Source organism: Benincasa hispida, chromosome 4, assembly GCF_027475165.1.
Source record: "Benincasa hispida cultivar pf3 chromosome 4, pf3_genome.v1.1, whole genome shotgun sequence".
NCBI lineage: Eukaryota > Viridiplantae > Streptophyta > Magnoliopsida > Cucurbitales > Cucurbitaceae > Benincasa > Benincasa hispida.
Window position 1 is genome coordinate 60473063 of NC_143481.1, and position 24267 is coordinate 60497329.

The 24267-nt window shown below is 33.0% G+C and overlaps 1 protein-coding gene across 8 annotated transcripts in view; it reads right to left on the bottom strand.

Annotated features, from left to right (window-relative positions):
- The window catches only part of LOC120075732 (small ribosomal subunit protein bS1c-like), a 57990-nt gene that overhangs the window by 19467 nt on the left and 14256 nt on the right, over positions 1 to 24267 (bottom strand). The window contains exon 8 of one of the 8 annotated variants that reach the window (XM_039029371.2): positions 11054 to 11365. The exons of 1 other annotated variant lie outside the window; for it this stretch is intronic. The gene's annotated coding sequence lies outside the window, so the exon portion shown is untranslated. Of the gene's footprint in view, positions 1 to 11053; positions 11366 to 13517; positions 13721 to 15515; positions 15715 to 16355; positions 16579 to 19465; positions 20124 to 24267 lie in introns of those variants that run through there. 6 more of the 8 variants (XM_090312764.1, XM_039029370.2, XM_039029374.2 and 3 more) reach the window with 6 other exon arrangements.

Genomic DNA, 24267 nt, shown 5'->3' on the forward strand with positions numbered 1-24267 from the left:
AAATGTTCAAATTGACAAGAGATATTTTGATTATATATGATATAATCGGTATGATGTATAAGATACATCTAGTGGATGATTGATGTAAATGAGATTTACATTAAGTACCATAGAATAGAAAAAGAACTATGGTTTATATGTTTCATGAGATGAAATATTAAAACTATAAGTTATAAATATAGTATGATAAGTTGGTTATCATTTATGTTTATAATAATATTAATTATTGGATAATTAATTCTTTTTCTTTTAAATAACCAAAGTAGTGGGTGGTTATTGGATCATGGTAACCGTGAGTTTAAAAGGAAAGTGGTTTCCTATTTTGAAAAGGATTTTGAGTTTTCTCTCCGCGAAAAAAAACTCATGTAAGTCGTCAAGTAAATTCAGATTTACTAAACGACGGCTGGACGAGCTAAACGATCGTGCATGTGCAAGCTAAATGATCGTGCAGTATTTACTAGACGATCGTTGGCCCAAGGTAAATGATCGTGTAGTGTCTGTAAGCGACAGACCGAACTAAACGATAGACTAAACGATCGCATAGCTTTATCTAAACGATTGGGCATCGACTTATACGATAGGTCTCTGCCTTCTCCCACTTGCCCAGTCGTGTACGCGATCGTTGTTTCCTCCATTCGTTTGCCTCACACCAAGTCCGAACAGAGCCCACCCTTTGGATTTTCACACTAAGAATACCAAGGTCGTCTTGTTGGTGGTGTCAGACTCAATTCGACACCGTCGAGGTTTTCTGGAGGTCATTCGTGGTGTTGTGGAGGAGTTTGTTCGTGTTGCGAAGGAGTTCGTGACCAAGGAGATCGTTGAGGACGAGCGCAAAGTGTTCGTGCTGTGTTCATGCGGTGTTGCAGTCGTGTAGATCGAATGTTCATGGTTGCTGTTGTTCGACCAGGGTCGCGCATCGGAGCGTGGAGACGCTACTGCATTTGTTCGTAGAGTTTTACTCTCTGTTCCTTTGTATTTTACATGCTATAATTTGTGTATGAATCGCATAACCGTTTGTTTGAAGTCGATTGTAAATGTATTGTTGATTCATGGTTGTAATTTGGAATAGTCTTGTTCCACTGCTCATGGAAATCTCGCTTTCGATTTCCTTCAAGTCTTATACAAACTCTTCGTATAGGATACCCCCACTCGCATGTCTCCACATGAATAATTTGGATCACATCGTTTGTAACGATTACAAAGTGAGTTATATCCATAGTGTTACAAAGTGAGTTATATCCATAGTATTACCAGGATAAGGTAATCAACTTTGTCCATATACTATAGACTCTTTAGGTTATTACTTGCACATGACCCACTTATATGTCTACTTACATACTGTTCAAGTCTCATAAAATAACCTTGTATTTTCTTTTAATGAATAATTCATTATTGCATATTAAAGTAATAAACTATTATATCAAATAAATAACTACGAGGCTTTAGGGCATAAATCCCAACCCCTTCTGTGAGTCAAACTCAAAAAATGGTAGAGGTTTTGGAAAATCTGGTGGGTAAATTTAAAAGAACCAATCTAGAACTTTTTGGTAGAAATTGGAGCCAAACGCTAAGGGTTAGAGTTCAAATTGACATTCTAAAACCCTTCAAAAGAGCTGATGAAATGAAAATCGAATCTATAGCCAAAGAGATATGGATTCAAGTGACTTAAGAAAAATTAGGTGAGCTCTTAATTGTGGAATGGTCCTACCATAACCAAAGTTACAAAAATTCAAAGTAGGAAAAATAATAAATAACCAAACTCATATATTGAAAAAGAGACATTTTTTTCTCATCAACCATAACTACAAGTTCACGAGGTCATTTACGAAGTTGCCCATTGCTTGATTTAAGGACTCTATTTTACCCTTCACAGGAATTGGTATAGGCAAATCTTCTCCAATGACAATGTCAATCAGAACTTTGACAGTTAAGCATGACACATCATCATCAAATGTTGTGGCTACTACAACAATATTATCTACAGTTCCTATAGCCAAGTGGCATGGTGTCCCTTTAACAAATTTAAAAGAACTTATGTCATGCATGGTTAAGCACATACAATATGATTCAAATTTAAAAGTCACAACAAATAAATTACCTCCAAATCTTCTTTAGGCATTTTCTTCTTCAGATGCACTTAGTGCAACACTTCCAACAGATGATTTGGACTGATGAGATTGTCTGCTGTGAGTTCTTTCTTTTGACACTTTACCATGTCGAACATTTTTTTTACTAGAGCCTCCTTCAATTTCTTGGCTCATTGAGGACTTTGGTTTTACTAATTTGAAATATTGGGAATGAAAAACAAAATCACCCATTCCTCTAACACGTCCCCAATGTTCCTCTGTACCCAATAGCTTTGGTTAGAACATCTTCACCTTCATAGACTTCAGCCAATTTATCCTGTAAAACATATTACAATTTTCACACAATATCTATATCATCACAAGTTCCAAATATTATATATATGTCATCTTAAACTTTGCACAATATAAACTTACAACCCGATTGGCACATTCTCAAGTAGCTTCATCAAAGTATTCATTATTTTTTCTTTTCTTGCTTCTTTCCATAAAGTCGCCCGATAAGAAGGATCATTCGATAGGTTCTAACATGAACCTACATATTTAATTAGCATAAACACATACTAGAATAAAAGATTTTATTTAAGTCGAAAAACTCACTAATTCTTGAGCAAGATTAGCCTAACCCTTCCGAGAAATGTGATTATTATATACACATTTCGCACGTCTTTCTTTTTTAAGACAACTGATTTCCAGTACAACAAATGTAGTTGAAGTTACCTATCAAAACAATGATAATGTTGACATTTAATTTATTGTGAATGACTTACATCCCATTCTTCACTCAATCGTTCTTTGACGAACGATGTCCATTGATCTTGCTCTATATGAGAATATTGTTGGGGAGGAAATTGCAAGACCGATGGTTCATCCTTAAATGGAAGTATGAACTTTTGAGTCAATGTTGTCTTGAATGTTCGAAACTTCCTAGATGCAGACATGAGTATACAATGTTTAGACTTAAAGTCCACATCGAACGACATCTACACAATGAAAAAAAGTAGTTAAACAATAAACTAAAAACTACTATGTACATGAATTAAAATTTTAGAAAACATACCGCTACACAATCAAAAAGTTTGTCTTTTAAATGGTTTGAAACTTTTTTTCAAGAATTATACGTTATAGGTATTTTTTTTCGAACACAAACTCCTATAACTTTGCATCTTCTTTGCTCTAAATCCAATCGGTTGTCCATGTTCATTATAATCAATGGTCAACTGTTGCCCAGATATTCTTATTTGTGCCAACTCAGACATTGTAGTTGGGCCATGTGGAATACTTATTCTGCTATGTTTTCGTTGGATCATATTTCTATCATCCTCGTTGCTACTTGTTGAATTTTCCATGTCAATCTGCAAAAAAAAAAAAAAAAACAAAAAACAAAAAAAAATAATAAAAAAAAAATACTCATAGTAAATGACATATAATCTTAATATTTAAATACATATAACCATAGTAAATGACATACCATGTTTAATACATTATTTATTAACCCATCTACCCTCACATTCATTTCTAATGTATGTGGATGTTGTATCATCAAGCTCAATAGATGTATCAACATTGGGAATTCTTTGCATACGTCCATAACCACACTCTTGTAGCATATCTCCTATTTCATCTTCATAAAAATCATCCTCAATTGTTCGTTGTGGAGATGTTAAAACAATTGACCAACCTGATTTGCGGGGCCTTTTACATAGACACTTGTTTTGCTTGGGAGGCTAAAATAAATGGGTCTGATTTATGTCCAATACGATTGAAGTCCACAATAGTAAACCCAAACTCGTCTGTTTTGACTCCAATTCTATTCTCAACCCAATTACATTTGAATAAAATAAATGATAATCCATGATAGTCAAGCTCCCATATTTCTTGTATTACACCATAAAAAGTCATATCTGACATGACGGACCTTTTGTCTTTAGCACTAGAGACTTGTATTGTGGTAGCGATTATACTAACTCCACTATTTTGAACCCTCCTAACATCATCACGATTCTTTGTGTGATAGTAGTAACTATTGACCACGTAACCAGAATATTTTGACACAGTTGGACAAGGTCCATTAACTATCCATCTCAAAGAAGGCGATATGAAATTTTTGGGAACTTCGAGAGCTAGTGCAACCTACGATATATTTCATAATATTTTAGTAGTTAACATTTAATTATACATCAAATAGTAGGCCTTTAGAGATTACCTGTGTGGACAACCACCGACTGAATGTACAATTATGCTCTTCTTAAAGCCACTTTCCACTTTTATTTTTACTAGAATTGAGCTTAGACAAAATAACCATATGTTGCCTATTATAAATGACAAAGTTAGTAGATTATTGAATGATCAAGTAACCTAAAACGAGAATGAGATGGAGATCTACATACTCGACGTAAGGAAGCACATCATTTACATTTTGAATGTCATAAAGATGAGTTTGATCCAACTCATCCTTACTCAGTCTGATAAAAGAAGTTGTTGGCAATGCTCTATCAATGTTTGAGTTCGCTTTCTTTGTTGATGAGTTTAGCCTAATAGAATTAATACTAGATACGAATTCAGAAAAAAAAACTCTATAGTCTCTTCGAAAATATAATTTTCTCCGACACATCCTTCTGTCGATTTCTATTTCATACATAAGTTTCAACACTTTCATGTATCGCTCAAAAGGATACATCCACCTCAAATAAACAGATCCACAAAACTCAACTTCTCTTATGAGATGCACTACAAGGTGTACCATTATTGTGAAGAATGATGGTGGAAAATACTTCTCTAAGAGGCATAGAGTGACAACAATATCCTCTTGCATACCCTTTAACTGAGATGAATCGATCACCTTGCAACATATAGCATTAAAGAAGAAAAAATAGGCGAGTAATTACAAGTCTTAATGTATAACATGCGGGAGGTAAAAAGACTTTTTTCTCTCCTACTTGAGGGGCTAACTCTGCTCTAATGTTCAGTTCCACCACCGAAAGAAACCCACCGGACATGAACATTAGATCCCACGAAATCCACCAGACAATCTACCGAAAGAAACCCAACCCACCGAAAGAAACACAAACCTCTTTCGATGGGTTTCTTTCTGTGGTGGAACTGAACATTAGATCAGAGTTAGCCCCTCAAGTAGGAGAGAGAAAAGTCTTTTTACCTCCCGCATGTTATACATTAACACAAACTGAGAAATTGAGCTTTTGTAAGGTACAATCAGAAATTAAAGTACCTGAAGGCTATTCATCGAACATTCAAAGTTTAGTATCACACACAGATTTGAAACTTTATGGACTTAAGTCGCATGACCATCACGTTCTTATGGAACAATTATTACCGGTAGCCATTCGTGATATTTTACCCAAACATGTAAGACTTGTAATTACTCGTCTATGCTTCTTCTTTAATGTTATATGTTGCAAGGCGATCGATTCTTCTCAGTTAAAGGATGTGCAAGAGGATATCGTTGTCACTCTATGCCTCTTAGAAAAGTATTTTCCACCATCATGGTACACCTTGTAGTGCATCTCATAAGAGAAGTTGAGTTTTGTGGACCTGTTTATTTGAGGTGGATGTATCATTTTAAACGATACATGAAAGTGTTGAAAACTTATGTACAAAATAGAAATCGACCGAAAAGATGTGTTGGAGAAAATTATATTGTCGAAGAGACAATAGAATTTTGTTCTGAATTCGTATCTGGTGTTAATTCTATTGGGTTGAACTCATCAACAAAGAAAGCGAACTCAAACATTGATAGAGCATTGTCAGCTACTTCTTTTATCAGACCAAGTAAGGGTGAGTTAGATCAAGCTCATCTTTATGTCATTCAAAATGTAAATGATGTGCTTCCTTACGTCGAGTATGTAGATCTCCATCTCATTCTCGTTTTAGGTTACTTGATCATTCAATAGTCTACTAACTTTGTCATTTATAATAAGCAACATATGAATATTTTGTCTAAGCTCAATTCTGGTAAAAATAGAAGTGGAAAGTGGCTTCAAGAAGAGCATAATCATACATTCAGTCGGTGGTTGTCCACACGGGTAATCTCTAAAGGCCTACTATTTGATGTATAATTAAATGTTAACTACTAAATATTATGAAATATATCGTAAGTTGCACTAGCTCTCATAGTTCACAAAAATTCCATATCGCCTTCTTTGAGATGGATAACTAATGGACCTTGTCCAATTGTGGCAAAATATTCTGGTTACGTGGTCAATAGTTACTACTATCACACAAAGAATCGCGATGATGTTAGGAGAGTTCAAAATAGTGGAGTTAGTATAACGGCTACCACAATGCAAGTCTCTAGTTCTAAGGACAAAAGGCCCGTCATGTCAGATATGACCTTTTATGGTGTAATACAAGAAATATGGGAGCTTGACTATCATGGATTATCATTTATTTTATTCAAATGTAAATGAGTTGAGAATAGAATTGGAGTCAAAACAGACGAGTTTGGGTTTACTATTGTAGACCTCAATCGTATTGGACATAAATCAGACCCATTTATTTTAACCTTCCAAGCAAAACAAGTGTTCTATGTAAAAGACCCCGCAAATTTGGGTTGGTCAATTGTTTTAACATCTCCACAACGAACAATTGAGGATGACTTTTATGAAGATGAAATAGGAGATATGCTACAAGAGTGTGGTTATGGAGGTATGCAAAGAATACCCAATGTTGATACATCTATTGAGATTGATGATACAACATCCACATACATTAGAAATGATTGTGAGGGTAGATGGGTTGATAAATAATGTATAAACATAGTATGTCGTCTACTATGGTTATATGTATTTAAATATTAAGATTATATGTCATTTACTGTGAGTAATGTGTTTTTTTTTTTTTTTTTTTTTTTTTTTTTTTTTTTTTGTAGATTGACATGGAAAATTCAACAAATAGCAGAGAGGATGATAGAAATATGATCCCACAAAAACATAGCAGAATAGGTATTCCACGTGGCCCAACTACAATGTCTGAGTTGGCATAAATAAGAACATCTAGGCAACGGTTGACATTGATTATAATGAACATGGACAACCAATTGGATTTGGAGCAAAGAAGATGCAAAGTTATAGGAGTTTGTGTTCAATAACAAATACCTATAACGTATAATTCTTGGAAAAAAAATTTCAAATCATTTAAAAGACAAACTTTTTTATTGTGTAGCGGTATGTTTTCTAAAATTTTAATTCATGTACATAGTAGTTTATTAGTTTGTTATTTAACTACTTTTTTCATTGTGCAGATGTCGTTCAATGTGGACTCTAAGTCCAAACATTGTATACTCATGTCTGCATCTAGGAAGTTTCGGACTTTCAAGACAACATTGACTCAAAAGTTCATACTTCCATTTAAGGACGAACCTTCGGTCTTGCAATTTCCTCTCCAACAATATTTTCATATAGAGTAAGATTAGTGGACATCGTTCGTCAATGAACGATTGAGTGAAGAATGGGATGTAAGTCATTCACAATAAATTAAATGTCAACATTATCATTGTTTTGATAAGTAACTTCAACTACATTTGTTGTACAAGAAATCAGTAGTCTTCAAAAAGAAAGACGTGCGAAATGTGTATATAACATTTCTCGGAAGGGTTATGCGAATCTTGCCCAAGAATTAGTGAGTTTTTTGACTTAAATCTAATATGTGTTTATGCTAATTAAATATGTATGTTCATGTTAGAACCCATCGAATGATCCTTCTTATCGGGCGACTTTATGGAAAGAAGCAAGAAAAAGAAAAAATAATGAATACTTTGAAGAAGCTACTCGAGAATGTGCCAATCGGGTTGTAAGTTTATATTGTGCAAAGTTTAAGATGACATATATATAATATTTGGAACTTGTGATGATATAGATATTGTGTGAAAATTGTAATATGTTTTACAGGATAAATTGGCTGAAGTCTATGAAGGTGAAGATGTTCTAACCAAAGCTATTGGGTACAGAGGAACATTGGGGACATGTTAGAGGAATGAGTGATTTTGTTTTTCATTCCCAATATTTCAAATTAGTAAAACCAAAGTCCTCAATGAGCCAAGAAATTGAAGGAGACTTTAGTGAAAAAAATGTTCGACATGGTAAAGTATCAAAAGAAAGAACTCACAGCAGACAATCTCATCCGTCCAAATCATCTGTTGGAAGTGTTGCACTAAGTGCATCTGAAGAAGAAGATACTGAGAAGATGCCTAAAGAAGATTTGGAGGTAATTTATTTGTTGTGACTTTTAAATTTTAATCATATTGTATGTGCTTAACCATGCATGACATAAGTTCTTTTAAATTTGAAAGGGGACACCATGCCACTTGGCTATAGGAACTATAGATAATATTGTTGTAGTAGCCACAACATTTGATGATGATGTGTCATGCTTAACTATTAAAGTTCTGATTGACATTGTCATTGGAGAAGATTTGCCTATACCAATTCCTGTGAAGGATAAAATAGAGTCCTTAAATCAAGCAATGGGCAACTTCGTAAAATAGCCTCGTGAACTTGTAGTTATGGTTGATGAGAAAAAGTCTCTTTTTCAGTATATAAGTTTTGTTATTTATTATTTTTCCTACTTTGAATTTTTGTAACTTTGGTTATGGTAGGACCATTCAACAATTAAGAACTTCAACCAATTCTCCAAATATATTGACGCCAATGGTACCATCAAACTATTGAACGGACATGCCATGCATAACATGAACGATGTAGACATGATATGTATCACTTTGGACAAGCATATATTTGGAAGAGACAAATTTATTTATTTAGGCCGCAATGATCTGATCCAATATTGCAATATGGTTGAAATAGGCTACATGTGTATTTTGACATTCATTGCGTAAGTATTACTCATCTAGATTCACTCATGTATACTTTATTTCATGTTTAAATAATAACTTTTACTTTGTTTAGGTATTTTTGGGATGAATGTGGTCGTAATATTACAAAGAAGTTTTTTATAATTGATCAAGCAAGAATATCGCCACACGTGAAGTCTTGAGATATTCAATCCATAAATTTAACCAATAAACTAGTTGGCTAATTTAGACCAATTAGTCCTTATTTCATATAACACAAGGTAAGTAAATACAAGTTCTTAAGTTATTTTTAATTTGCATTATACACATACTAATATTTCAAAATTGTTGCTTATTATAGTTATCATTGGATATTGATTGTAACCAATCTACAAGAAAATTGTGTATGTTTTGGACTCTCTTCGAAGTAAGGTTCAAGAGGATTTTCATGGAGTTATAAATATGTAAGTGTAATTGAACTTTCTTAGCTCTTAATTGAAGCTTTTATGTTTAACTAATGTTTTCAAACTATTTAGTGGATTGAAAACATGGCAAGCCAAACACGATCTCCAACACCATTGATCTTCTCCAAAATGGAAATTTGTAAAGGTAAATTTGCATTCATTTTTTAACAATTTATGTTCATTCAAACATAAAAATAATTGTTTTCAACATCTTTATATGCAGTGCCCTCGTCAATTAGATTCTATAGGATGCGGGTACTATGTGCAAAAGTATATACACAAAATAGTGCATAATCCTATTACTCCCATTGCTAGCCTTGTACGTAAATTATTTTTTATATATATATAGTACTAGGTTTAATTTAATAAATGGACGTAAACTTATGTTGAATTTATCTTTTTTCTTTTCCTATTTGTAGTTCAATACAAAAAATGCTTATATATACCCAAGGAGAGATTGACGTAATTCGAACCCAATGAGCAAGTTTTGTTGGCCGATTTGTGTAAGGATGTAATTCTTGTTTTTTGTCTCAATAGAATGTAAATGCTAGCTTAGAATGAATGCAAATTTTTCTAACCATGACATGTTTATTATTGAAAGATTTATGTATAATATTTTTTGTGTTGATGGGGTATTTGGTGTTAAGTATTCATGGAATTAGTACTAATTGATATTTGTGAATGAGAGAAATGATGACTTGGTGTAAGTATTCTATAAAAGTCTGGTATTGTTATGCAAATGTTGGTGATTACTGTGTTTATTTCATATTTTGATGAGTATATGTAATGGATTGGAAATATTGATTCTTGTTTGTGGATAAATTCATAGGTAGAAATCAAATATTGATGGCTTACCATGCAAATTTTATTATACTTTTTAATATAAAACAATGACGGACATTTCCTAACCCAACACGAAACATATAATATCGTTTTTAACTTCTTGACCAAAAAAATGGATTCAGCAATGGAATTTAAAAAAAACCGGATAGATTATGGGCTCCAATATCGCCACACGTAAAGGTCTTCAATGTCGGTTGCAACTGAAGACTTTTCTCAAATGAAACCCTTTAATGTTGGTTTAAAATTTAATGTCTCAAATGCAACCGGCATTGAAGACTCTGTTACTAAAGCCCTTTAATGTTGGTTTAAAATTAACATTAAAGGCAATCGACATTAAAGGACTTTAAGAACACTATCTTTAATGTCGGTTTAACCCGAAATTCTTTTAGTGTTATAATGGTTAAATCCATGGACACAAAATATTCTACAGTGCAAAGGGTGCAACTATAAGTCATTAGTGGAGTAACTCGTAGTTAATGAATGTTTGTTAATTTAATTAATTGATCTTTGATTATTGAAGTTTCTAATTTCTAGGTCCACTAGGTTCCTTTCTAGCTCACAATAGGTAAACAAGGACCATTAGTTTTGAAAGAATTTGAAATGTTCAAATTTATTAAGGGAATATTCATTAATTGTATATGATACGATTAATTTAATGTACATAGATACATTATATTATAAAGTTAATTTTGAATAAGATTCAAAATTAAACTACATATTAAAAGGAGATTTATTGTATTTGGATAAGATTCAAATAATAATTAATATGAATTAGATTCATATTAAAGCTATAGATTAAAATTTAATATGAATGAGATTCATATTAAAACTAAAGGTTATGAGAGAGATGTGCATTTGAATATGATTAAAATATACATTTAATTAAATATGAGATATTTAATTTATTTTAATTTAAATAATGTAAGTGGGTGGCTATTCGTGGAGTAGGTTTTTGTAGAAGAAAACTCACTCTTCTTCCCATAATGATCTCTCTCAAGTTTTTCATAGAGAAAAGTTCTCTATGGAAAATCTCCTTAAAAACACCATTTCAATTCCCTTTTTCGTACTTTCAAAAGTTCGCACTAATCTGTTCCTTTCCAGAGAATAGCAAGGTATGGAGGTGTCTTGATACTTTTCCTGAGAAGTTCTATTGACATGATGATCAGCTGCAAAAAAAAAAATGAAGACTTCGAGACGATTTGAAGAAATGTTTTTTAAAGGTGAGTTCTTTTTCTCTGCAATTTATTTTAATGCTTAAACTGTAATTGCATTGTGAATGTAAATTTCTTCTGTTATGTATTCTAAACTTATAAAAAAATCGAAAGCAAAGGATCACTCGCTTCTATTACAGGATTCGATCCCTTCAGAAGATGAGATTATTTGGATTGTGGTCAAAAAAAGGAAAATTTTCGGTTAAAAGTGCTTATCAACTTGGGAGAAGCCTTTATAATCCTGATTCTATGTTTATCTCATAAATAATAGGTTGTTCGTATCAGGTGAAGGTCATGTGTGTTTTTCCTATCTAAAATTTGACATCAACGAGTACAATTAAAGGTTCTAAACTAGAGATAAGTTCTCTCTTTGGCCATTTAGATAGTTTGTTGAATCAATGGAATAGTGAAAGTAAAAGAAAATGATTAAAATGCCTTTATAAGCTACCTCAAAAGAAGGAAAATTTCACAAAATGACCCAAAGACCAAAAACTTTTCTACCAATGACCTTTTGCTCATGCAAAATTCAAAAATTACTTCCAGTTTTGAAAAGCCTTCAGACCAAAGTCTTCCATCTTCTTCCTTCAACAATTCAATGTGTCAATACAACACCAACATTTCACCAATGCATTTATCCCAACTAATATTCTACCAATAGCATTTAATAACATTGGTATGAACAGAATGGAAGGTCTCTCTCAATATTTACTTCCTGTTGAACTCCCCACGAAATTCTCACATTGTTCTTTCGGAGTGTTCTCTCAGAGTTTCAATCCAACATCTTTGTTGATCACTTTCATCCTCAGATTAAAAAACGGAGAGAATGTTATTCTACAATATTTCTTGTCCTAGATTGCTTTCATAATAAGTATCGTTTAGCATTAAATGAACGATCGTATAGTAATATATACACAATTGTTCATTGTAATATAAACGGTTGGTCATAAATTACTAGACGATTGTATATTAAGTTATGAACGATCGTATAGTAATTTATAAACGATCATGTAGTAATCTATAAACGATTGTTTACTTAGTATTGTATATGCGATCGTGTATAAATTTCTGAACGATCATTTATACAGTACTACACGAGTTTGGATCGTCAACAGCTTTATAACATACTACTCTGGGACCTAAATTAAATATCCAGATTTTTCTCCTTTGATTTGTATGGGTGCGAGTGGCTAGGAACTTCTAGAGAGAAAGGGGGCAGTTCCAGTGGTAAGATTGGGCAAGTGAACATAGTCGCACAGATATGGAAGTTGTTCTATCAGAGTTGCGCGCGATCACTTATCAATTACTATGCGATTTCTTAAACTTTTATGGGACATTGCTTAAGATTTGCTTATCCCATTGCAAATCAATGACACTACTTCACATCTTTGTACGATTTGGTAGGGATTAAGATAAGTATAGAAGAAAATATGTTTGAGGTCATATTAAAGGTCTGAAAGTCAAATGATATAATAATAGTCAGCGAATTAGTGAGTATGATGCACCAACGACTGAATATCGATCCGGATATGTTTGATATACACATCAAATGTTGTTACAATTTATTAGTCCTAACTCCCCCGATCGACATAATCGACGATGAAGACCTTAGCTTTTTTTTAGAAGACAATGGTGCATCCCGAATGCCGTTATTTGTATCAATTACACCTTGCGAAATTCATGCAGTACACATAGACAATATGTACCAGCATTGCAATCCAATCGATCAACCCATTTTAGATCAAAACATTACTTTCAAATTTGTAAATCCAATTCTACTAAATTAATAAATTCTATTCAAAATTCCACCATATTTAAAACTTCCATTAAAAGAAAGACACAACAAATACAATTTTTAAAAGAATTGAAAAACAATTAGATGACCCTTATATCCAAAATCAAATTAATCGCTTTAAAGAATTAATTGAAAAAGATATATGTACTTCTATTCCTAATGCCTTTTGGGATAGAAAGCAACACATTGTTAGTCTACCATATATAAAAAAAATTCATGAATAAAAAATTCCTACAAAAGCAAGACGATGAATGTTGAATTGTTAAAACATTGCCATAAAAAAATTCAAGAACTTCTAAAGAAAGGACTTATACGACCTTGCAAATCCCCTTGGAGTTGTGTTGCTTTTTATATAAATAATCAAGCATAAATGAACGAGGAATACCTCGTCTTATAATCAATTACAAAACTTTAAATTCGGTTCTAGAATGGATACGTTATCCCATACCAAAAAAAAATATAATTAACCGAATACAAAATGCCTTAATCTTCTCAAAATTTGATATGAAATCTGGATTCTGGCAAATTCAAATTGATATATAAAACAACATTCAGTGTTCCATTTGGACAATACGGATGGAATGTAACGACATTACTAAAAAATGCTCCTTTTAAATTTCAAAATATTATGAATGACATTTTTAACCCATATCAAGAATTCACAATTATCTATATTGATGATGTTTTAATCTTTTCCCAATCCATAAAACAATATTTTAAACATTTAAAAATATTTTATAAAATAATTAAACAAAATTGTTTAGTTGTTTTTTTACCTAAAATAAAATTGTTTCAACAAAAGAAATAAGGTTATTAGGATACGATATTTTTCAAGGAAAAATAAAACTAATTAAAAAATCAATAGATTTTGCTAACAAATTTCCAGATAAATCACCAATAAAAATCAATTACAAGATTCTTAGGTTGCTTAAATTATATATTAAGACAAACATGTGAACCTCCATATCAAAGACTCAGAAAAAACCCCTCCATGGTCATCAACGTATGCATAATTAAAAATATCAAAGGTCTAGTCAAGAGTCTTCCATGCTTATCTATCATCAATCCACATGCATCACTTATTGTAAAACATATCATATATAGGATATGAAGGCATTCTCAAAGAGTCCATCAATGGTAACGAACAACTAGTTAAATATCATTTGGGTATCTAACTAGGATCTCAAAAAAATTATTCAACCATCAAAAAAGAGATTTTATCAATCGTTTTATGTACCAACAAATTCTAAAGTGATTTATTGAACAAAAGTTTTTTAATACGTGTTGATTGCAATGCAATTACAAATGTTTTTTTACAATACTTTCTTGTTTTGACTTCAAAATTGAAGTTATAAAAGAAAGTACAAACTTCATTCCTGATTACCTCACTAGAGAATTTCTTCAAGGCAAGTCTAAACAAAAGAGTGAAAGAGAGAAAGAAAAGAAAGAATGAATTCTACTTGCAAGAAAGAAGAAAAACATGATTGTGATCAAGAACAACAACAACGATCAACGCCTCCACAAACTAAAGCCTCGTATTCTTAAGTGTTTCAATTTCTCAAAGGAGAATCATCACCAGTAATGGAGGATCGGAAATGGAAAAATCCTTAAAGCAATACCGTTATCAAATAAATTTCAAATTTTGGAATCTTTCATCGTTTCAAGGTCTTCTGCCTTGACAATCCACTCTTTCCCTATCAAAACCGAGGAGTATTCCACTCCTCCAACCACTTACATCCAAGTCATTACAAACTCAAACTCTCAAAATTTGGAAGTTATACCCTCAAACAAAACTTTTAATTATCAACCATCTTCATCTACTTCTTAACATAATAAAACCCAGACTTCATATATTACAACTCTTGAGCCAGAATTCGTAACTCTATGCTTGAAACAATTCAAAAAACATTTCCGTCAAATTTCCATTTTATTCCAAATCATCTACAAAAAACTCGTTTATTCTATAAATTTATTCTTGTTAATACCGACTCAATTGAAATCACTCATGATAAAAACAAAGACGACCCTAATAAAATTGTCTTTTCAAAAGTTAGAATTCTTCGTGTTCTAACTCCAACCAAATTAAATCAAAGTATTTATATCGAAAAAAGATTATGTCGTCAATTTTTTCCACAAACTTATTCATACATCAATTAACAAATGTTTGGTACAATATGTTTTGATTAAACAATTTTAATCATTTTTTGTTTATAATGTTTGACAAAACACGTATTATTCAAAATTTTTCATTATAGTTTAATGATTGGTGGGATATATTTGGCCTTAATGAGACTATTCTACCATACCCAATACTTTTCAAATAATATTTTCTCAAATTTTTTTAATTAACTCTATGTTTTTCAAATTACTCAGTTACAGAATCAAATCACATCTCCCGCCTTTCTCGATAAGAATCAAGTGGTAGGATAAATTCAATATAGTTGTTGCTTCAAAAAATGGTTTTCCATCTGTCCCCACAACATGAAGTCACCTACAAAAAAAATCAACAATTCTTGACTCAAAAATCAAGACTGATGACTGCATTGACATAAATATCAAATGAAGAACTCAATATTATCCTTCAACAAATTTTGTCTCAATCCACTACCAACCAAGAAGAAAATACATCCAACATTCAAGAAGAGGAGGATGACAACGAATTTGCAAATTTTATGCAGCACATCCACACGCCAATTTAATCCACCGATCCAAATCCATAGACAACAAAATCCAACAAGAGAAAATGTTGTACGCGTGTAAAATTTAAGTTTCAATGTATTGTACAAATGTTTAGCTTTTAGACTTTAGTGTCATCTTATGTAAAAATATGTCCTATAACGTGTCTAGCTAATATAATGCATGATAAGCTTCCTATCTCTATATAAAGAAGGCTTAGTATGAATCTAGGAATATAAGTTTTTCTTCCGAGTCTCTTGAGTCTTGGCCTTGAGAGAAAAAGAGAACTTGTATTATGTGAAATAAAATAAAGAGTTCTTCATTTCTCCAACAAAATTGAAGTAGTTCCTAGTATTTTAATATTTCCAATAACTACTTTATTTACATCAAATTTTCTTTACCAAATTTTATAATTTCAACAACTTCTTTAGTTTTCTTTTATTATCTTTCGATTTGTCAAAAGTTTTCATCATCATTAAAACACATCTATTATATTAAACTATTGTTTCCAATATATTCATCATTCTTCATAATTTTACATTCCATACCATCATCTCTCAAAATATTCTTTATAATTTTCCATTTCATACAATCATCATTTCATTTCTCTCTTTGTCACGTGTCAAGCATGCATGCTTCCACCAATTCCATCTATTTCATCTACTTCATGCTACATGTACCAATTCAAAATGTCTTCATGCTACATGCACCAACCTTAATGGTATTAGAGCATTAGTAATATTTATGAATTATGGCTCAAGAGTGGTAAGATATAAACATTTTGGATTGGACACATGATGTGACATTTTGAATTAGACACGTGATGTGCATGTAGCTGATGTAGATGGAGTTGATGGAAGCATGCATGCTTGACACGTGACAAAGAGAGAAATGAAATGAAATGATGATTGTATGGAATGAAAAATTATGAAGAATATTTGGAGAGATATGATGATTGTATGGAATGAAAAATTATGAAGAATGATGAAGAATGATGAATATATTGGTATTGATGAAACAATAATTTAATATAATAGATGTGTTTGAAATGATGATGAAAACTTTTGGCAAATCGAAAGATAATAAAAGAAGACTAAAGAAGTTGAAATTATAAAATTTGATGTAAATAAAGTAGTTATTGGAAATATTAAAATACTAGGAACTTCCTTGAATTTTGTTGGAGAAATGAAGAACTCTGTATTTTATTTCAAGAGAGTTCTCTTTTTCTCAAGGCCAAGACTCAAAATATTCGGAAGAAAAACTTTTATCTCTAGATTCATACTAAGCCTCCTTTATATAAAGATAGGAAGCTTACCATGCATTATATTAGCTAGATACGTTATTTCCATAAGGACAAAAGTCTAAAAGCCAAACATTTATACAATACATTGAAACTTAAGTTTGACACACATACAACATTTTGTCTTCAGTTCGATTTTTTCGTCTATGGATTTGGATCAGTGGATTAAGTTGTTGTGTGGATGTGATGCATAAAATTTGCAAATTTATTGTCATCCTCTTCTTCTTGAATGTTGGATGTATTTTCTTCTTGGTTGGTATTGAGACGGAATTTGTTGAAGGATAATATTGAGTTCTTCTTTATTTGATACTTGTGGTATTGCAACCATCATCAATCTTGATTTTTTAGTCAAGAATTGTTGATTTTTTTGTAGGTTTGACTTCATGTTGTGGGGATAGATAGAGAACCATTTTTTGTAACTGAGTTAATTCAAGCAAAAGATTCATGCTAGATGAAAATAATTTGAAAAAAATGTAGAGTTAAGTTGAAAAAGTTTGAGAAAATATTATTTGAAAAGTATTTAAAACTTTTAAGAATTGGGTATGGTAGGATAGCCTCATTAAAGCTAATGCCAAAAATATCCCACCAATCATTAAACTATAATGAAAATTTTTGCATACATGTTTTGTCAAACATTATAAACCAAGAATGATTAAAATTGTTTAATCAAAACATATTGTACTAAGCATTTCGATAATCGATGTATGAATAAGTTTGTGGAGAACACTGACGACAAAATCTTTTTTCGGTATAAATACTTTGATTCCATTTGGTTAGAATTAGAACATGAAGAATTCTAACTTCTGAAAATGCAATTTTATTAGGGTCGTCTTTGTTTTTATTATGAATGATTTCAATTGAGTCGGTATCAACAAGAATATATTCATAGAATAAACAATTTTTTTTGTAAATGATTTAGAATAAATGAAAATTTGATGGAAATATTTTTTGAATTGTTTCAAGCATAGAGTTACCTACTATGGTAAGAAGTGGATGAAGATGGTCGATATTTAGAGAGTTTGAGTTTGTAATGGCTTGGATGTAAGAGGTTGGAGAAGTGGATGACTCCTTGGTTTTGATAGAGGAAGAGTTGATTGTCAAGGCAGAAGGCCTTGAAGGGATGGAAGATCCCAAAATTTGAAATTTATTTGATAACGGTATTGCTTGAGAATTTTTCCATTTTCGATCCTCCATTACTGGTGATAATTCTCCTTTGAGAAATTGAAACACTTGAGAGTACGAAGCTTTAGTTTGTAGAGGTATTGATCGTTGTTATTCTTCTTGATCATGATCATGTTTTTCTTCTTTCTTTTATTTCTCTCTTACTTCTCTTTTAGTCTTGTCTTGAAGAAATTCTCTAATGAGGTAATCAGGAAGGGAGATTTTACTTCTTTTTATAGCTTCAATTTTGAAGTCAAAACAAGAAAGTATTGCTTGTCATCTGGCAAAAATTTTAACATCATTTTGTAAAACATCTGTAGTTGCTTTGCAATCAACACATATTAATCATTGGGAATTTATGATAGCACGAAAGAGATGTTGAAGGACATTTTTGTAAAAGAAGAATATAGAGTGTCACTCACAACCCATACGTAATCATCAATCCAAAATATGAACTATTTGGTTTGACTGCACACTTTATTGATAAAGATTGGAAATTACATAAGAGAATTCTTAATTTCGCCCAAATTGAAAATCATAGAGGGGAGACGATAGGAAAAGAGGTTGAGAAATGTCTAAAACAGTGGGGTATTGAAAAGATTATGATATTGACAGTTGATAATGCTTCGTCAAATGATACTGCCATTGCTTATTTGAAGAAGCATTTTAAGCATGGATTGGTGTTAGATGGTGAGTTCTTGCATGTTCGATGTTGTGCACATATATTGAACTTAATCGTATGCGATGGCCTAAAAGATATTAAGGATTCATTGGTTCGAATTCGAGACGCTGTGAGGTTTGTTAGATCTTCTCCTGCTAGACTTTCACATTTAAGAAGTGTATCAAAGAGGAGAACATAGATAGTAAAAGTATGTTGTGTCTTGATGTTCCAACTAGATGGAATTCTACTTATTTGATGCTTAAGGTCGTTGTAAAATTTGAAAAGACATTTGAGAGGTTAGAAGACTATGACACAGTCTACATGAATGAGGAGGAAAAACCAACCACCAGAGATTGGAAAATTGCGAGAATATTTACCAAATTCTTGTCAGTGTTCTATGAAGTAACTGTTAGGCTTCAGGGTCTTTGTATGTTACTTCCAATACAGTCTTCCATGAGATTAGTATTTTTCAGAATTGCATAAAAAAAATATTCAAGTGCAACTGGTCCTAATGATGTGCTTTTGCAAGAAATGACAACGAAAATGCAAGAAAAGTTTGATAATTATTGGGGAAAAAAAGATGGAACAAATTTATTCTTGTATGTTGCCTTCGTTTTGGACCCTCGTTATAAGATGAAATTTCTTTTGCATTGTCTAAATCAATTTTTTGATATTGATGTGGCAAAAATCGTAGGAAGTTTGAAAGCACTGTTCAATGAATACAATTTGTCACTATCAGTTGCTAATAAGGGTCAATCTCCATGTACCATTAAAAGTTCTCCATTTAGAACTACAAGTGCAAGTGCTTCAAAGATTTTCTATTTTGATTTTGAAGATTTGGATGAAGATGATTCGTAAAGTGTGGTTTCAGAAGTTGATATTTACTTACTGGAGCCTCGTGTTAAACGTGAGGATAACTTTGATATCTTAGATTGGTGGAAGGGGAATTCTTCTAGATATAAGATTCTTAGCAAAATTGCACGAGATCTTTTAACAGTTCCGGTATCCACAGTTGCATCTGAGTCCGCATTCAACACTAGTGGGAGAGTAATTGATCCTTTTCGTACCTCATTATCTCCAACCAATGTTGAGGCACTTGTATGTGCACAAAACTGGTTACATTCTGAACAAATTAGCATTGGTTTACAACAATACTTGGAGGAAATTGAAGATGAAGAGGAAGGTTCGTATATTCTAAACATATTTATATATATATATTTTAACATATTTATTCATATATTTATTATATTAACTACTAACAAGTTTATGATTAGTTTCTTAGTCTTCATAACGGGATTGAACGGAGCGGCAAATACAAAAAACAAGGAGAATGAGAATCATGATTGACAAGCGAACAAATTTGTTTGTATTGATTGAACTTTTGGAATTCAACACTAATGTTTAGCTTGTTATTTGCTTTTATGTGACTTAAACTTTGAAGGTAGTTGTTTGAAATTTGTGTATTGTGTACTTTGGAGAATTTTTTAGTTTTTAACTTTTTATTCTAACCATTTGGATTGATATGTTTTTTGTGTATTGTATACTTTGGAGAACTTTTTAGTTTTTAACTTTTAATTTTAGTCATTTGGATTTATATGTTTTTATGAGTTATTATGGATTGATATTAAAAAAATTTGTGTATTGTGTACTTTGGAGAACTTTTTAGTTTTTAACTTTTTATTACAGCCATTTGGATTGATATGTTTTTATGAGTTATTGTGGATTGATATTTAAGAAATTTGTGCATTGTGTACTTTGGACATATTCTTATTGTGGATTACTGGATTGATATTTAAATTATGTTTAGAGTATAAAAAAAAAGAGAATAAAAGAAGGAAAATAAAAAAAGAGAATATACAGATTTCAAAAAAAGGAACAAGGAAAATAAAAGACAATTTAAATTATGATATTTAAATTATGTGAAAATTTTGTAAAATAAAAAAAGAGAATATACAGATTTCAAAACAAAGAAGAAAAATAAAAGGCAAGAGAGAGTGGAAGAAAGAAGGAAAATAAAAGGAGGAAGAAACAAAAAAAAAAAAGTTTAAAAATAGGCAAAAAAAAAAAAACATGAAACCGATTCATGAAACTGAATCGAAGCGAATAGAACCGGTTCGATTTGATTTGATTCGGTTCGAACCGCACAAACGATGCGGTTCGGTTTCATGTATAAATAAAATCGGTTCGATTCAGTTTGGCCTCCAAACCGAACCGACCCGAACCGATTCCACCCTATGTGATACCTAAAGATGGGTATGTGATACGATACCTAAAAGCAAAGTAAACCATGGGTATGTGATGTCCTAGTTTATTATTATATTTCCCTGTAAAACTCAAAAACTCAATGTACTCATATCTATGTTACCACTAGAGTTTTAGTCCAAGTGGAAGTTTGTTGGGTTTTATGTCCTAAAACTCGTGGTTTGTACACAATCAACTCATTCTGTAAATTGTTATTGAATATATGAATTGTTTATTTAGTTTTGGAAATAAATCCAATAAACTAAAAAGATTCATAACTATTACATGAATACTTGAACTTTATATGGAGACATAAGAGTGGATTCAAGTAAATAGTCAAAATGATCTATAATATACGAATAAGGTTGGGTGTTTTATTCTAGTAACACTATCGGATGCGACCTACTCTGTAGTTATTACAAGGAGTTGTAAAGTACTACAAACGAAGTGATCCCAATTTGTTCATATGGTGACATGAGGAATGAAGGCGTCCTATGCAATGAGTTTGCATAAGATCGGACCAAGAATAAGTCACAAGTCACTCTTACTTTATAACGTTGTTTACTGTTTAAGACTGACTATTTCATAACGATAACCTAGGTAACTTAACCTCAATCCTAAGCGAACTATGAACTCCTCTGTTTATTCGAGATTATCCTTAAATTTGCATAGATGAAGGTTGGCTCAACAGCGCCGGCTCAATAAGCCTCTCATTTCAGGGGTAAGACTGGGTAGATAACTGGGGACAAAAGGTACTAAATGGAATTCACTCCTTGCCACACCCTCTCCCAAATCTTATCCCTCCCCAAGACCCAAAAGAGGATGTGAAGACAGCCAACACCAACCTTTTATGGCATCAGTTATCCGACTTCTGTTAGCTTGACAGTTGTCTTTAAGACTTAGTAATGAACGTAAATACTTAGGCATGTTATTTTATATGTTTCTAACTATTAACTTTCAATTACTATAATCCAAGTCTCATCCGGTGAGATAGAATTAATTCAGACCTTTGGTGGCTTCCCTAACCAATCTATGTCCGTAACCTAGGAGGGGAAAGGAAACAAAACATAGAAAACGTGAGCTATAAGCCAATGAGTGGTGCCTTTGTACAAAATCAAGTTTAATTCCAGAAATGCTTTATTTGAACATACAGTTCTAGAAACGGATGCAAAACATATAATAATTGTAACCTTCCCAACCTGTCAGCTAGATATTCTTGGCAAGATTATGTGATCCTAGTCCCCCGGTATTCTCCACGAATAACCCGAACTGTCCGATATGGAAACAATCTTAGTACCCTGATAACCCGCCGAATGTGCACATGTCGACATTCTCTGTTAGACATGTTTGGGTACGCTGACAATCCCAGCCAGATACCCTGGCAATCCAGTCAGGCGACCCCAAAGTATGTTAACAATATCCCGATACAAATCCAGTCCCCAATACAACCAACCATGCAATATACTAATATTACAATAACAAATCTCAACGAACTATCTTTCCTAATCATGCCCATAAAATATAACCTATATATATATATATATATATATATATATATTTATTCACATATATACATAGAAATCAATAAAATAACCACTTACAGTTTCTCCTGTAAGATTTCCTTTCGGTTGTTTCGTATCTAGCTCCTTGGATTCTTTCTTCTTCAAGAATTTCAATTTAATTCATTATTTCTTCAATAACTCAATTTATTCATAATTAATCTTAAAAACCATAATAGCCAGCTTACCCACTTAAAATAACCCACAGATAGGCTGAGCTACTAAAAAATAGCTTCTTTAGAGGTTAGTTCGACACTTGGGAGGCGTTGGGCAGCAGAGGGATGCGTCGATGCGCACAAATGGGTAGAGAGGGATGCTCTAGTCGATCGTTCCCTGCACAGACAGCCGTGGGCTCCTGGGCGTGCGTCTAGCCGACCGGGTGAGAGATGCGGCGTGCGTCTGCCTGGTGATACGTCCTGCGAAGTGCGCACGCGGGGTGGACTGGAACGCACGACAAAGCTACTGCTGACAGCCTAAGCCTGCCACTGTTCACCTTCAACGCAGGTTTTCACCCTCTTTCAACGCCCACCCGTAGTTGCAACCCGATATTCCTCACCACACTATTCTCCAAATCTTCTTGCTCTGCTTTCACTCCAATAGCCCGAGTGAATTGTGAGAGCTCCTTGCCCCAAGCCCCTCTATTTATAGGCGTCCAAAATCTCCCCCAACGCGACACCTCCTACTTGGCTGCATGGCCAGTCGTCTCCTTCTCCTGTGGCCAACGCATCCCCTTGCCACAACACCCCTGAATTGTCTCATTTTCCCTTAGCCAGCATACAAGTCCTTTCTTGCATGTATCCTCAGCCGTCCACTTCATTTGCATCAGCTCTCTGATTTCTCTAACTCGCCACATGTCCAGACAAGTTGATTCTTCCGACTTATCCTCCACGTTCTACCTCATCTACACATCACTCCCTCTAACTTGGTCGTGTGCTTGCCTGGCCATGTGGCTCCAGTCTTATTTGCCCATAGCCTATTATTAATGCACCATTTAGACAATACTAATTCCCAAAATATCGCAAGTCCTCTCTTGGACGCAGATCTTTCTTTATCCAGCTTATTTTCTGGCATATGCGTTCTATCCTTAAGTCCTTTCCATCCATGGCGCCTGCCCAAGCCCGTTCTAGGCGCCCATATGTCCTCGAGTATCCTTGGCGCACAATGTATTACCAACGCATACTAATCCTTGGGTCAAGCTAGGTCTTAGTTCGACGCCCCATGTATAGCTTACCATCGCCTAGCCTCTGCAAATGCATCCCCTACGACTAACGCCAGTATGTCCTTGTTGCTTATCAACGTCCTTAGTCTCTTGTTCAAGACCAACGCACACTGACCCCACAAGTCTTATGTACCACCAGCCTTAACAACGCAAAGACATTTCACTATGCATCCACCATGGCTTGTCCTGTCGACTAGCTTATCATCTAGCTCTTCCGCTTTTCGCCTAATTCATCGTCTAGCAATGTT